The 12269-nt window shown below is 32.1% G+C and overlaps 1 protein-coding gene across 1 annotated transcript in view; it reads right to left on the bottom strand.

Moving 5' to 3' along the window:
* The window catches only part of LOC135142907 (uncharacterized), a 34587-nt gene extending 24474 nt beyond the window's left edge, over positions 1–10113 (bottom strand). The window contains exon 1 of the mRNA XM_064074717.1: positions 10061–10113. The gene's annotated coding sequence lies outside the window, so the exon portion shown is untranslated. The remainder of the gene's footprint in view (positions 1–10060) is intronic.
* Between the last annotated feature and the right edge of the window lie 2156 nt (positions 10114–12269).

Raw genomic sequence — 12269 nt, forward strand, 5'->3', positions numbered from 1 at the left:
GAGACACTGTAGAGAGACTAGAACCATATTAGAGAGACTACAGAATGGCGAGAGAGAAGAAGTTAAAAAACAAACAGAGACTAGAAAGTGGCACGAAAGGAGAAAAAAGGAAGAGACACACAAATCGAGACTAAAGAGAATCGAAAGAAAAAAGATAAAAAATAACAACAGGACTAAACAAAGACGAGAAAAAAGTGAGGAAGAAGAGATCCATTAAGAGAGACTGCAACGAGGCGAGAGAAAGAAGAGACACAAAGAGAAACCAAAGACAGATTAAAGAGAGACTAGAAAGAGGAAACAGATAGAAGAAAAGCGCAACTAGATGAATAGTAGAGAGAAACAAAAACTAGAGTAGAGAGAGGCGAGATAGGAGAAAGAAAAAAGAGACACTCATAGAAATACACAGAGACTAGAGGGATAATAGAGTGATACTATGGAGAGACAAGACAGAAAGAAGTAAGAAGTAAAACAAGACTAGAGAGAAACAAAGGAGAGAAGAAAAAAGGGATTTCCACAAAGAGTTACTGGGGAGATGAGAGGGGAGAGGAAAGAAAAAAAAAAAAAGAAAAAAGTGAAACTAGAAAAATATTAAAGACTGCTTAGATAAAGACGAAACAGAAGCAAGAAAACAGTGATACATAAAAATAAACCAGAGAAGCAGTAACAGAAATCGAGACTAGAGTGAAACTAGAACCAGATTAGAGAGAAACGACAGAGGACAGAGGAAAAAGGAGAGAGATTAGACTGAAATTAGAGAGAAACTACAAAGAGGCGAGAGAGAAGAAATTAGGAAAATAGCGACACTAGAGAGTGACGAGAAAGGAGAGAAAAAGACTGAAATTAGAGAGAAACTACAAAGAGGCGAGAGAGAAGAAATTAGGAAAATAGCGACACTAGAGAGTGACGAGAAAGGAGAGAAAAAGAAGAAAGCCAAAAGTCATGGCTAAAGAGAGGTGAGAAAAAAGAAAAACAAAGAAAATGGAAGAAGGAGGTGGGGGAGGAATGATAGAAAGCGAGATAAAACAGAGAGGGAAAGAAGAGACATAAAGTAAAACTAAAGATAGATTAATGAGAAACACGAGAAAGGAGAGACGTATGGGGGAAGCGTAATTAGATGAATATTAGAGAGAAACAAAAACTAGACTAGAAAAATACTACAGCGAAACTGTGGAGAGACAAAAAAGAAAGAAGGAAAGAAAACAAGGTTAGAGAGAAAGGAAAGAGGAGAGAAAAAGGATCAAGGCATGCTAAAGAGATGAGAGAGCAGAGAGAAAGAAAAAAGCGAGACTCGAGAGATAGTAGAGATTTCTTAGATAAAGACGAAAGAGAAGAGAGAAAGTAGAGATACATAAAAATAAACTAGAGAGAGAGTGATAGAAAGCGAGCCTAGAGTGAAACTAGAGAGAAAACTATAATCAGAGTACAGAGAAACGTCAGAGGATAGAGGAAAAAGAAAACGAATATTCGAGAGAGACCACACCGAGGCTAGAAAGAAAAAAAAAGAAAGAAAACGACTCTAGAAAAAGACGAGAAAAAATGAGGAAGAAGAGACCCATAAATAAAGACTACCTAGGTTAAACAGAGAGGGAAAGGAGAGACATAAAGAAAAACTAATAACAGATTAACGAGAGACTAGAGAAAGAATAGAGACAGAAGGAAAGTGTATTTAGATGAATATTAGAGAGAAACAAAAACTAGACCAGAGAGAGAAGAAGTAGGAGAAAGAAAAAGGAGACACCCATAGAAAGACAAACAGAGACTAGAACGAAACTGTGGAGAGACAAGAAAGAAAGAAGGAAATAAAACGAGACTAAAGGCAAAAGAAAAAGGAGAGGAAAAGGAGATTCACGTAAAGAGGAGTTAGAGATATGAGAAGGGAGAGAGAAAGAAAAAAGCGAGACTCGAGAGATATCAGAGACTACTTAGATACAGACGAGAGAGAAGACAGAAAGTAGAAATACATAAAAATAAACTACAGAGAGTGATAGAAAGCGATGCTAGAGTGGAATTAAAGAGAAAACTGTAACCAGATTAGAGAAAAAGTACAGAGGAGAGAGGAAAAAGAAAACGAATATTATAGAGAGACTACAAGGAGGCTAGAGAGAAAAAAAAAGAAAGAAAACAACTCTACAAAAAGACAAGAAAAAATGAGGAAGAAGAGACCCATAAATAAAGACTACATAGGTTAAACAGAGCGGGAAAGGAGAGACATAAAGAAAAACTAATGACAGATTAACGAGAGACTAGAGAAAGAATAGAGACAGAAGGAAAGTGTATTTAGATGAATATTAGAGAGAAACAAAAACTAGACCAGAGAGAGAAGAAGCAGGAGAAAGAAAAAGGAGACACCCATAGAAAGACAAACAGAGATTACAACGAAACTGTGGAGAGACAAGAAAGAAAGAAGGGAATAAAACGAGACTAAAGGCAAAAGAAAAAGTAGAGGAAAAGGTGATTCACATAAAGAGATGTTAAAGAGATGAGTAGGGAGAGAGAAAGAAAAAAGCGAGACTTGAGAGATATCGGAGACTACTTAGATAAAGACGAGAGAGAAGACAGAAAGTAGAGATACATAAACATAAACTAGAGAAAGAGGGTGACAGAAAGCGGGACTAGAGTGAAACTAGAGAGAAATTAGAACCAGATTAGACAGAGACGACAGAAGAGAGAGGAAAAAGAAAGCGGATACTCTAGAAAGATTAGAACGAAATTAGAGAGAGACTACATAGGGGTGACAGAAGAGATTAGAAAACAGCGACACTAGAAAGTGACCGGAATGGAAATAAAAGGAAGATATAGACAAATCGAGGCTTAAGAAAGGGAAAAGTAGAAAAAAATATAAAGAGAGAAAGGGAAACCAGATAAGGGCGAGATAAGTGAGGCAGCAATGTAATGAAATTTTAAACCTTTACTGGACCAGTTGTGAAAATATCTTAAAGAGATTTTTTGTAGATTTCGACCTCCGGTAGTTATTTTCGTCCCATTACTTTCAAAATTGTTACCATTTTTTCAAAATTATCCATTTTAAATATCGCGATTTCTAATTTTTGGGCAATCAAATAATTTTTTCTATAATTTTGTTTTCTATGTTCGAATACACGAGCAATACCAACTAGTTTTATTGTTTTTTGCAAGATTTCATAAACTTGTTCATAAAACTCGTTCGGCAAAGCTCTCGGGCTTAGGCGTCGAGCTTTCGTTCAAACACTTCGCAAAATCTGTGCCACAATAATTTCCTAACAATCAAGCGGATTTCATCGCTGAAAATTATCCATAAATTAATTATTACCAACAATAAAAAACAACAGCCGGGGAGTTATTTAATTAAACTTACGATTGTACTCTGCGCCAAAAACTTGCCAGCATTAGTTCTTCCATCGAGTCCCAGTGATTTTAGCGTCTCTCTCCAGCGACCGAAGTACAAGCAAGACAGTAAAATTTGACATTCCCGTTAAAATAAAAAACGTATAAAAATAGGCAAAGTCTCAGCACAACGTCTGCTACAAGAAAACACACTCACGCCGCAGCAGCATTCTAATAAAATCCTTTTAAATCCAGAAGCTCACTTTAAAATCATTTAGGGGAGATGTTCCCCAATTTGCATCGTGAATTGAGCTCTGCCAACTTCCTTGTCGCTTCTCGAATTTCGCTCTGTTATTGACGACCAACTTTAATTTGACAGATTGTCTTTCAACATCAACCCGACTAAACTTTATAATGCTTTAATAAAATGGGACCGTCGAATGCAAATAAATCCTCCTCGATGGAAACAAAGTTTATTAGCTGGTTTTACGACTGCTGCATCCGTAACACTTGTACACAGAAACTTCGGGCAATGGATAAGTTTTAATGAGGATTTAAGACTGAATTGGATTAAAAATGTGCCACTTTTACGACGGGGCGGAGGTGCGGTTGGAGTCGCAGAGATGTGCCCATAATTTGTCTTATTCACGGCTTTCCTAGACAAGTGTAAGAAAGTTTCGCTGCTGCTGATGTTCAACGGAGCAAACAATCATCAGTCAGACTAATTACAATCTAACAATGTTTAATTAATGTGCGTCTCCATATTGTCTGAATCTTTGTCTTATCCGAACCGCAGCCTTCGAGGAGGGTAAACAATACCTACTTCTAATTAAATTAATTCGTCGAACACATCTACCGAGGGTTCGCCCACATAAATACAAATCGTACTTTGTGTAAACATTACGAAAAACAAAAATAATGCAAGTTTGAAGGTATTTTTGAATACACCACCAATGCTTTTGGAGTTCTTTTTTTTCTAGATTTCGACCTCCAGAAATTATTTTCGTCTTCGCTTTGTCGGAAATTCTAACCATTTTTCCAGAAACGCGCGCAAAATATGTGGAAATTTTTTGGATTAAAAAAAAAAAGAATTTTAAATCTAAAATTTTGAAAATCTTGCTCCGGCATCACAAATACGCTATATTTTTTATTATTTTCGGGTTCCTCAGTGAAGTATGGAAATTTTGAAGACTTTTTTAAAAATTTGGATTTTAAACAGATTATTTTAAATTGTTGTTTGGAATGATATACGCTATATTTTTTTGTTGTTTTGTTGTTAATCTTTAGGCAATTTACCAAGATCTCGATTTTTCAATGTATAGTCTCCCTCATGAAAATTTCGCCATATTTTCGACCAGTTTTCGAAAATTACCTAGAGATATTTTTTGTAGATTTCGACTTTTAGAACTTAATTTCGACTTCTATTCTTCGAAAATTTCTACCTCTTTTTTCAGGACCGGCCATACGAAATATGATAAATTTTAAGGTTAAAAAAAATATATAACTTGGAAACGAAATATTCCGAAAATTTGTGAATTTTTAAGCAATTTTTCTAAAAGCTCAATTTTTGAATAAATATTATATTACAAACTTTTCGACCTGTTTTCGACCACCTTCGAAATTTATCTAAAGATTTATATAAAGAAAAATTTTCTGTAGGTTTCGACCCCGAAAGTTATTTTCGGGTTCATTTTTTCGAAAATTTCTATTATTATTTTGAAATCGCCAACTGAAATACAGTAATTTTCAGGCTTTTTTTTAAATTCGGATTTCAAACGAATTATAAATAAGTCATATTTGACAAATCAGCAACTCGAGATCAATATTTCAATTTTTTTGTTAATTTTTAGAAAATTTTTCCATTTTTTCAATAGTTCCATCTAATGAAAATTTCGACATTTTTTCGAAAATTACCTGAAGAGATTTTTTTATAAATTTTGATCTCTAGAAGTTATTTTCGGCATCATTTCTTCAAAAATTTCTTCTTTTCTCCCGGAATCGTTTATATGAAATATGACAAATTTTATTATTGTAAAAAAAATTGACTTGAAAATGGAATATTTCGAAAATCTTACTCCGTATTACAAACACGTTATACTTTTCGAATTAGCACGTCGAAATCTATATCCCGGAATTTTTTGTGAAATTTTAGGCAACTTTTCCAATAGCTCAATAACTTTTGCATACTTTTTCTTTATAAAATTTTCGACCTGCTTTCGACTACCTACGAAATTTATGTAAAGATATTTTTCTGTAGATTTCAACCTCCGGAAGTTATTTTCGGGTTTATTTCTTCGGAAATTCTTACCATTTTTTCGAAATCGCCCACTGAATTATAGTAATTTTTAGGATTTTTAAAAAATTGGATTTCAAATCAAATATTTTGAAAATTTTGCTTCAGAACTATAAGTACGCTATATTGTTTAAATCAGCCCCGTCGAGCTCTATATCTCAGAATTTTTGGTTGATTTTTAGACAATTTTTACAAAATCTCATTTTTTCAATGGCCCAATGAAAATTTCGACTTTTCGATCATTTTTCGAAAATTACCTGAAAATATTTTTTGTAGATTTCGACTAAGTTATTTTCGGCTTCGTCTCTTTGAAAATTTCTACCTTTCTTGGAAATTCATTCATGTAAAATATGGCAAATTTTATGATTTACAAAAAATTGACTTGAAAATGGAATATTTCGAAAATCTGGCTGCTAAATTTTTCAATTAGTACATTCAGATCTACGTCCAAGAATTTTTCGTGAATTTTTAACTAACTTAAAAATTATTTTCGGGTTAATATTTTTGTAACGCCACCTGAAGTATAGTAATTTTCAGGATTTTTTAAAAAATTTGTATTTCAGATCAAATATTTTAAAAATTTTACTTCAGAACTATAAATACGTTATATTTTGCAAATCAGCACGTCAAGTTCTATCTCCCAGAATTTTTTGTTAATGTTTAAATAAGCTTAATGTCTCCATAAGCTTAATCTTTCAATACTCTTTGTCTAATAAAAAATTTGACATTTTGCGACAATTTTTCGAAAATTACTTGAAAATATTTTTTGTAGATTTCGACCTCTAAAAGTTATTTTCGGCTTGATTTCTTCGAAAATTTCTATCGTTTCTTCCAGAATCGCCAATATGAAATGTGGCAAGTTTTGCGATTAAAAATAAAATTTAACTTGAAAACGGAAGTATTTCAAAAATCTTGTTCGGGCATCATAAACAGACTATATTTTTCGAATGAGCACGTCAAGATCTATGTCCCAGATTTTTTTGTGAATTTTTGAACAACTTTTCCAGGAAGTCAATTTTTGAATATTTCCCTTTATAAAATTTTCGATCTGTTTTGGACCATCTGCCAAATTTACCGAACGATATTTTTTGTAGATTTAGACGTCCGGAAATTATTTTCGGGTTCATTTCTTCGAAAATTTCTATTATTTTTTTGGAATCGTCCACTGAAATATGGTAACTTTCAATTTTAAATATTTCGATTTGAAACCACATATTTTAAAAATTTTGCGTGGAAGGTATAAATACGCTATATTTTCCAAATCAGTACGTCGAGATCTATTTCCCAGAATTGTTCGTTAATTTTTAGACAATTTTTTCATAAGTTCAATTTTTCATTAGCACTCTAATGAAAATTTTGACATTTTCACCATTTTTCGAAAATTACATCAATATTTTTTGTAGATTTCGACCTCTAAAAGTTATTTTCGGCTTGAATTTTTCGAAAATTTCTACAGTTTTTTCGGAATCGTCTACTGAAATATGGTAATTTTCAAATTTAAAAATTTCGATTTCAAATCACATATTTAAAAAAAAATGTTTCAGAAACTACGATCAGCACGTTGAGATCTATCTCCCAGAATTTTTTGTTAATTTTTAGACAATTTTTTCATAAGCTCAATTTTTCAATAGTAGTATCTCTAATGAAAATTTTGAGATTTTTCGACCATTTTTCGAAAATTACCTGAGAGTATTTATTGTAGATTTCGACCTCTAAAACCTATTTTCGGGTATATTTCTTGGAAAATTTCTACCGATTTTTCCAGAATCGTCCATATGAAGTTTGGCGAGTTTTACAATAAAAAAAAATTGATTTGAAAACCGAATATTTCAAAAATTTTGTTCCGACATCATATAAAGGCTATATTTTTTCAATCAGCACGTCAAGATCCATATTCCAGAATTTTTTGTGAATCTTTGGACAACTTTTCCATAAGCGCAATTTTTCGATACTTCGTATTAAAAATTTTCGATCTGTTTTGGACCATCGGCGAAATTTACTGAACGATATTTTTTGTAGATATAGACGTCCGGAAATTATTTTCGGGTTCATTTCTTCGAAAATGTCTACTATTTTTTTCAAATCGTCCACTGAAATATGCTAACTTTCAGTTTTAAAAATTTCGATGTCAAACCAAGTATTTTAAAAATTTTGTTTCAGAACTACAACCATGGTATATATTTCCGAACGGCATGTTGAGATCTATCTCCCAGAATTTTTTGTTAATTGTTAGACAATTTTTTCATAAGCTCAATCCTGTAATAGCCTCTCTTATGAAAATTTTGACATTTTCGACAATTTTTCGAAAATTACCTCAATAATTTTTTGTACATTTCGACCTCTAAAAGTTATTTTCGCCTTGTCTTCTTCAAAAATTTCTACCATTTTTTTCGGAATCGTCTACTGAAACATGGTAATTTTCAAATTTAAAAATTTCGATTTCAAATCAAATATTTTAAAAAATTTGTTTCAGAACTACAACAATGGTATATATTTCCGAACGGCATGTTGAGATTTATCTCCCAGAATTTTTTGTTAATTTTTTAGACAATTTTTTCCTAAGCTCAATTTTTCAATAGTCTCTAATGAAAATTTTGAGATTTTTCGACCATTTTTCGAAAACTATCTGAGTATATTTTTTGTATATTTCGACTTCTAAAACCCATTTTCGGGTATATGTCTTCAAAAATTTCTTCCGACTTTTCCAGAATCGCCCATATGAAAATGTGGCAAGTTTAACGATAAAAAAATTGGTTTTAAAATGGAATATTTCAAAAATATTGTACCGACACCATATACAGGCTGTATTTCTCGAATCAGCACGCCAAGATCCATATCCCATATTTTTTTGGCGAATTTTTGAACAACTTTTCCAGAAGCTCAATTTTTCAATACTTCGTATTATAAAATTTTTGATCTGTTTTGGACCATTGGCGAAATTTACCTAACGATATTTTTTGTAGATTTTGACGTCCGGAAATTATTTTCGGGTTTATTTTTTCGAAAATTTCTACTATTTTTTCGGAATCATCCATTGAAATATGGTAATTTTTAATTTTAAAAATTTCGATTTCAAACCAAATATTTTAAAAAATTTGCTTCGGAACCATAAATAAAATTTTGACATTTTTCAATCATTTTTAGAAAATTACCTAAACATATTTTTAATGACGTAAGGTGCCTTAATCAAAATTTATGTATTCATTTTCTTTAAAAAACTGGTGACGTCATTTCAAACTATCTGTTACACAGATTCATACGAAATGTTCTTTACCGTGACAACGTGAATAAAATGTTACATTGGACACTATTTCTCCAGAAATTGAAATAATTATGTACTTTGATTTTAAGTTCCTTAATATCTTGTAAACTTGTAAACTTTCAAAATATCGTTTAAATTATGTCACATAACAGTAATAAATTTTCTCAATTACGTGCTTTTCATATCCGCAATAAATCTGTCGTATAATTTTAGAAATGGAAAATCTGTCAATTCCTTTTATTTGACATTTAGAAAATAAAATTTACAAATAAATATTTAATTCTCTAATTTTGGTTTAATGGTCTACTTTTATTTTTAACTTGATATAACTATGTAGATTGTCCAATGAGAAAAGTTTAATCTTCAAATTTTCTAGTCAGGGTATTTAGCTGAAATTTTTATTATTAATAATAATAATTAATAATATCAAAATTACAGGTTATCGATTTTCCAGCCGAATTAGCTAGCAGATTTATAAAAAAAGGATAATTTAATGAGTCTTGACACGACCACGACCATATGGTTCGTGGTCAAGACCCATTGTTCGTTTATGGGGTGCAAGTCATCCTCGAACCCCACATGTGACAACAACTTCACTTCCGCCAGTTGTATTTGGTCTATAGTCGATGTTCACACACCCTCTAACACAAGAATGACAGCCTATATGTAATTGGTAAAAAACACTCAACACTGAATTGGGGAACAACTACCACTAATGATGGTTTTAGATTCCCGTATTTTTAGAAGTAGGAAAATAGATTAGCTAGATGTGCATTGTGGAATGTCTTGAGGGTTCTGGTTGACGGTTTAACGTGCTTTAATTCGAAAACAATACGTCTTTCAGACAGAATGAGACAATTAAGGTAAATTTTATTGAATTTTGATAAAAAAATTTCAAAAAATTTGTTCGACGTAACAAAATCGTTAGCACATGACACTCAGGCGACGGACAAACACTAGCGACAGAAAGACGGATAAGCGAGACCCGATTTTCATGTTTTACATAATAAATCATAAAATTATCAAAAAGACACTTTTGCAATACATATTTCAGCTATCATTTCAGAAGAGTTTACGAAAAGATTCCCAACAAATTTTCTTTACTTTAGTAAATTCAGGTGCGTTAAAAATCCACGAAGTCACTCACTTCAGCGCCCAGACGCAACAATCAACACAAAAATAAGATTCCGAAATCCACTCACCCTCTCTCGAATCTCACAGCACCTCACTTATCAGCGTCGGTGTCGCGTGAGCGTCGCGACGACAACAAGCAAAGACCACGTGCTGGCTCAGTGACAGCACGGCACGCAATGAGGGGCGCTAAATGTGATAATAATGACGAGGGTGGGGCGGCGTGCACGTGGGGCGGTTTCCACAGGTGACAGCACCCTTTGCGACACCCACACCGCCGCGTTTTTCAATTGTCATTCGTTGCTACGTGACCGTCATTCGCTGACACACTGCCAAAAAACTTGTTTACTGTGGTTTTTTCGCGTCAAAGATAAAGTCGGTGGTGATTTTTTGGTTTGAAATATGGGGGAAATGTTTCGTCAAAATCGGGGCTTCGTCGTCATTTCGGTTGATGGCTGTTATTTCTCATTTTAGATGGTGTTCTTTTTCTTTTTTCTCTACTTCGTTCATTGGTTTTTCCTTTTTTTAGAGTTCGTCAATCGTTGAAACATTGTTAACGAAAAGTGTTTATTGAGGTTTTTTTTTCACAAAGTTGCATTGCTTTTAACAAACGTCAGTTTTATTTGTGTTTTAAATATGAGTTGCAATGTTTAGTCAAGATACTTTTTTCTTCATCATCTTGTCTTATGTCATATGTTCCGAATGTTCATTACCGAAAGATCAATATAATCTTCTGATTTGAATTTCGTTCTTCGTACTAATGTCAAAATTTTATTATTTTCACTCTTTTTTCGATCAGATTTCGTCATTCTCTGAGACACTGTGTGAAAAATCGTTTACTAAGGATTTTTTACAAAGTGTCCTTGCTTTTACAAGCATCAATGTAAATTTCCTGTTTTGAAATATGAGTTGATATGTTTCGTCAAAATCATTTCTTCTTCTTCATCTTGCTTTATACATCTTTTGTTTTGTATTTTAAATCTTATTCTTTTCCTTTTTTTCTCTTCTTCAGATGCTTCCATTGCCTAAAGATCAACAAAATTATCTTCTCAGTTGAATTTCGTTTTTCGTCCTAATGTCAAAATCTTATTTCTCCTGTTTTTAGATCAAATTCGTTATTCCTCTTAGATATCGTGAGAAAAAATTGTTTATTGAAAACTTTTTCACAAAGTTTCCATGCTTTTACAAGCCTCAGTTTGTTTCATGTTTTGAAATAAATATGAGCTGAAATGTTTCGTCCAAATTCTTTCTTTTTCATCATTTTGCTTTATATATCGTTTATTTCGTATTAAACATCTTACTCTCTTTCTTTCTGTCTCTTCGTTGCTTGTTTTCATTCTCTAAATATCAATAAAATTATCTTCTCATTTGAATTTCGTTCTTCGTACTAATGTCAAAATCTTTTTATTTTTCCTCTTTTCCATCACAATTCGTCATTCTCTGAAACAATGTGAGAAATATTTTTTTCAATGAGGATTTTTTCACAAAATTCCCTTGATTTTACAAGTGTCAGGATAAATTTCATATTTTGATGTTTGAGTAGAAAAGTTTCGTCAAAATCCTTTCTTCTTCTTGTTTTTCTTCATCTTGATTTATATGTGTTTTATTTCGTATTTTAGATCTTATTCTTGTCTTTTTTCCCTTCTTCAATTCATTTCCTTGAAATTAACAAATTTATCTTCTCAGTTGAATCTCATTCTTCGTAGTAATGTCAAAATTGTATTATTTTTCTTCTTTTTTCTATCAGATTTTGTCATTCTCTGAGAAGTTTGCGAAAAATCGTTTACTAAGGATTTTTTTACAAAGTGTCCTTGCTTTTACAAGCATCAGTGTAAATTTCCTGTTTTGAAATATGAGTTGACATGTTTCGTCAAAATCCTTTCTTCTTCTCCATCTTGCTTTATACATCTTTTATTTTGTATTTTAGATATTATTCTTTTCCTTTTTTTCTCTTCTTCGGATGCTTCCATTGCCTAAAGATTAACAAAATTATCGTCTCAGTTGAATTTCGTTTTTCGTACTAATGTCAAAATCTTATTTTTCCTGTGTTTAGATCAAATACGTTATTCTTCTTAGACATCGTGAGAAAAAATTGTTTATTGAAGACTTTTTCACAAAGTTTCCATGCTTTTACAAGCCTCAGTTTGTTTCATGTTTTGAAATATGAGCTGAAATGTTTCGTCCAAATTCTTTCTTCTTCATCATTTTGCTTTATATATATTTTATTTCGTTTTAAATATCTTACTCTTTTTCTTTCTGTCTCTTCTTCATTTGTTTTCA

The sequence above is a fragment of the Zophobas morio genome, unplaced genomic scaffold, assembly GCF_036711695.1.
Source record: "Zophobas morio isolate AGI-343-1 ecotype UQ-CSIRO unplaced genomic scaffold, CSIRO_AGI_Zmor_V1 ptg000054l, whole genome shotgun sequence".
Lineage (NCBI taxonomy): Eukaryota > Metazoa > Arthropoda > Insecta > Coleoptera > Tenebrionidae > Zophobas > Zophobas morio.